Source organism: Teleopsis dalmanni, chromosome 2 (assembly GCF_002237135.1).
Source record: "Teleopsis dalmanni isolate 2A chromosome 2, ASM223713v2, whole genome shotgun sequence".
NCBI classification, from domain to species: domain Eukaryota; kingdom Metazoa; phylum Arthropoda; class Insecta; order Diptera; family Diopsidae; genus Teleopsis; species Teleopsis dalmanni.
Window position 1 is genome coordinate 191,771,939 of NC_051847.1, and position 3,976 is coordinate 191,775,914.

Consider the following 3,976-nt stretch of genomic DNA (forward strand, 5'->3'; position numbering starts at 1 on the left):
TATAATTGAAAGTCGATAGTTAACAGGAGTATGGTCAATTATGATCTATTTAAACTGCAAAACTTATCATCTTGATATGAATAACCTGTTTAGATTGTCTCTAATTTAGGGCCCTAATATCTGAACAATTTACATACAAACTTTTTAAATGCTGGCTCAGTAAACATGCCGCAGAAAGGTACGAGTTCTATTAAAACTTAATTTAATACACTTAGTTTCGTAAGTTTTTACCTATTTTATTATCATTGGGTTCAGATATACAAAGCTGTTTTACTTCATTCATGCAATCCAACCTGGATGGATCTAGAAGAGAGGACTAGAAAAGGACAGCAGTAAATAAGTAAATAACCTGGATAAGAGATTTTTGTAGCTGTCACCAACTAGGTTTTAGTAATTCATTGCCGAAAAGATTTTAGAGTTTCATGACTATTTCAAATGCGGTCCTATGCATGAAAAGGGGAAACGGACACTAAGAAGAAGATGACTATCCCAACATATAACGGTAAAGAAAATTTTAAGTAAATATTAGTTTCTTAATAATGTATATATTTTGTATATCAGAAGTATTTAAACAAAATTTAGAATTTATGTGTCACTATTATAACAAATATTCATTAGATTCGAAATGTATCATTTAGATATTAGACATAAGTTACATCATAATCATACTTTTTATTATACTTTTTAAACTTTAATAAAAATAAATTCATATTACAGAAGATAACTATATTTTCCAATCCTTATAATTACAACAATGAAGTGAGGAATTATAAGTATAAAAAATATTGACTTTTTTAAGGGACATGCTGTTTATAAAGTATGGGAGTAATAAATGAGCCATAGTTCACAGAAAACAGAGGCTAATTGGAGTGACTATGATAAACACCCTATCGGGAAGACTAGATGCAGTGTTCCAAGTAGCGGTATAGATTGGAATTCTTAGTAAAGTAGACAAAGGAAGGAAGAAACTAGTAAATGCATGACAAAGTCAAGTGGTAAATGAACTGGGAACCGCTGAATTGATGTGGTACAAATGCAATCAGTGATTGCAGAATTTTATTGTGATTTTAGTTAAGATTTAATATAAATACAACAATAAGAACGTAAATAATATGACAAGGATCTTAGGTTAGGTTAGTTTATACTGGCGATCCCAAGGGGATCCACTTAGGCCCATAGGCCCAACCATTGTGTTACCGTAGTATTAAAAACCCAACCAGCTAGAACCTTTGACAAAGCATGTGCCGGTCAGAAACAAAGCAGGTGGGACGCACTTTAATCATCCTCACCACAACTGCGGCAAAAATGGTTGAAGGGAAGATTTAGTCTCCTAGCATGATTACCTAGATTACAATGATCTGTTAGTAAACCTACTACAAGACTGATATCTCTGCGGGGCAAACAAGGATCTTATTCTTGTATTTAAAATGTTTAAAATAATAAAATTACTATATAATTACAAAATTTTATTTGATTAATTTAAATAGATCGTCTTAATTTGAATTCCAAAATTTCTTTTAATTTTTAGTTAAATTAAAGTCTGCTTTTTAAAAAAAATATCTCATTAAAAATGCATGGGTAAGGAAGTGCCAACTTTTCAAAAGAAAAGTTAAATTGCTTTACGAAAAAATTTAAAAGTAATAAATCTTTTTTCACTTTTCCATTTAAAGAACTTTGAATACTTTTCGTACATTTTGCTTTGTAACATATTTGACAGTACAGAATTGCAGTTTCACTTTGATACTTAAATTTCAACTTTCATCATTTAAAAGTGTGATTTTGTTTTTACACCGTCATCACATACATAATTGCATTTACCGGTAATGCGATTAAGTTACATATGCGCTTCGCACTGACAACCAACCGTCGCGACATAGGAAAAAAGTATCTAAAATTGTGTTGCACTTTGAACGCGTCGCGTAACAGACACCTGCATTTGTGAAAAGATAAATTTAAAAAAAAAAAAAACAAAAAACAAATAAAATTTAAAATGAAAATTATTTTTACATCAAAAATACGTTAGGAAAAGTTGAAGCCACAAACAGATACAATAATTCACACATTACGCAGCGTGTAATTGTCAGATTGTCAGATTGTCAACCAAAAATGCAGCAAATGCGTCAATCAGAGTTGCACAAAATCGTTAACCAAGTGAATGTAAAAATTCATTTCATATGAAAACATTAAAGCCACAACATTTTCTGAAAAATATTGTAATTGTCAATATAATTGTTGTTGGGAATTTATGCACACATTCACTATATTTGTCCATTACACTAATCGATAATTATAAAATCAACAATCTACAGATTGTTAAATAAATATTAATAAAAAGTCAGATTAAACAGAAAATGCAATTAATTTATTATAGATTATGTTTTTACAGGGTAAAATGGATTTGTGTTGAGTATGGTAATATTTTACAAAAATAAGGACAGTATATTTTCGGTTAAAGAGTTATGGTGACAGTTATGAAAACCAATCAATCAATCAATCTATTATTCGATTCGTTTATTTAAAACACTGACGAAATTCTGAATAAATAGCTTATCACAGTTTAGGTTCTGCACTAAATTCCAATTTAGAATTCACGTCGAACACTTACAGACATAGCAATATTGAAAGGAATGAACTAGCAGATGAGATGCAGAAGAACTGCATGTAAGAGAGGCCGACCTCTCAATACATATACCGATATGTGAACTGTTTAAAATAATAGAGGAAATCACCAAGACGGTGACCAACAATATATGGGCTAACCGCGAAGACTGTGAGGTCGCTAGAACCTTATGGCCTAGGTTAGACAAAAATAAAACGAAAAGCCTTTTTAGACTTCAGCAAACCTAAAGTTCGTGTGCTTACTGGAGTACTAATGGGGCGCTGTGGCATTGCGCCTATGCTCCAACGGTGGCGAGTTCCAACAAATGAATTATGCAGAAGTTGCCAAGCTGAAAAGGAGGTAGAATCTATTATCCACTTCCTGTATCTTTGTCCAGGATTTCAGACAAGGTGATTTCAATGTCTTGGGGATCGCTTTTTCACTGGCTTGGAAAAGACAACGAAAGTAAAGTTATCGGATCTCCACAACTTCATCTGGAAAACCAAATGGTTTAACAAGTATTACAAAGGTTTGGAACTCGTCTCTCCCGGCAAAATTTTTGGGGGCATCACAATGGGCAATATATGCCTCCGCGTGGAAGTGCTGACAACTGTCAGCACGCGTCTTTCGAACCTAATCTAACCTAATAACTCTTTAAATAAATTTGTAGATAGTTTTACAAATTTAATAATTAGGTATTTAGTGCGTCCACAACAATTTCCCATGGAATGGATAAGGTCTGTTGTATTATCTAAAGTTTCTTGTTACTAATATTTATTATATGATATATAAAATAATTATCTTAAATGAAAATAATAGCTTTATAGATAATTTTATATTTTATTTAATTTATTTTCAATATTATGAATATTTTCACTATTACTTTAAACACCCTGTTGAATAACCAAATAGTGATTGTTTGCAATAATTAATACTATAATTTATTTAAGTGTTTCTTTAAACAAAACTTAGCAACAACTACAGCAACAACAGCAACAACAATATAATATATAAGTAAAGCCGACTAAACTAACAAGAAAATAATAACAATAATAACTTAAACCTAAAAGAGTGAAAAGTAGAAAGGCCGTAAAATTGTTTATTTATGCGAAAAAGTAATAATAGTAACTGCTATGAAAGAAAGCACATGCTAAATGTTGGTCAAGGAAAAATTTATGAAATATTCATACCAAAAAAAAAATTTGTCTTATAATCCCAAAGAGCAAACACTCGCCTGTCAGAAAAGTAAAAAGTTGGCAGTTAAACACCAACTCCGTGGGGTTGAGTACGAGTAGCACTTAAACCCACGAAACAAAGTTTAATATCCACTTTGCTACTTTGTGGCACTTGTGGTCAGCTAATAAAAAGCAGTTAAAA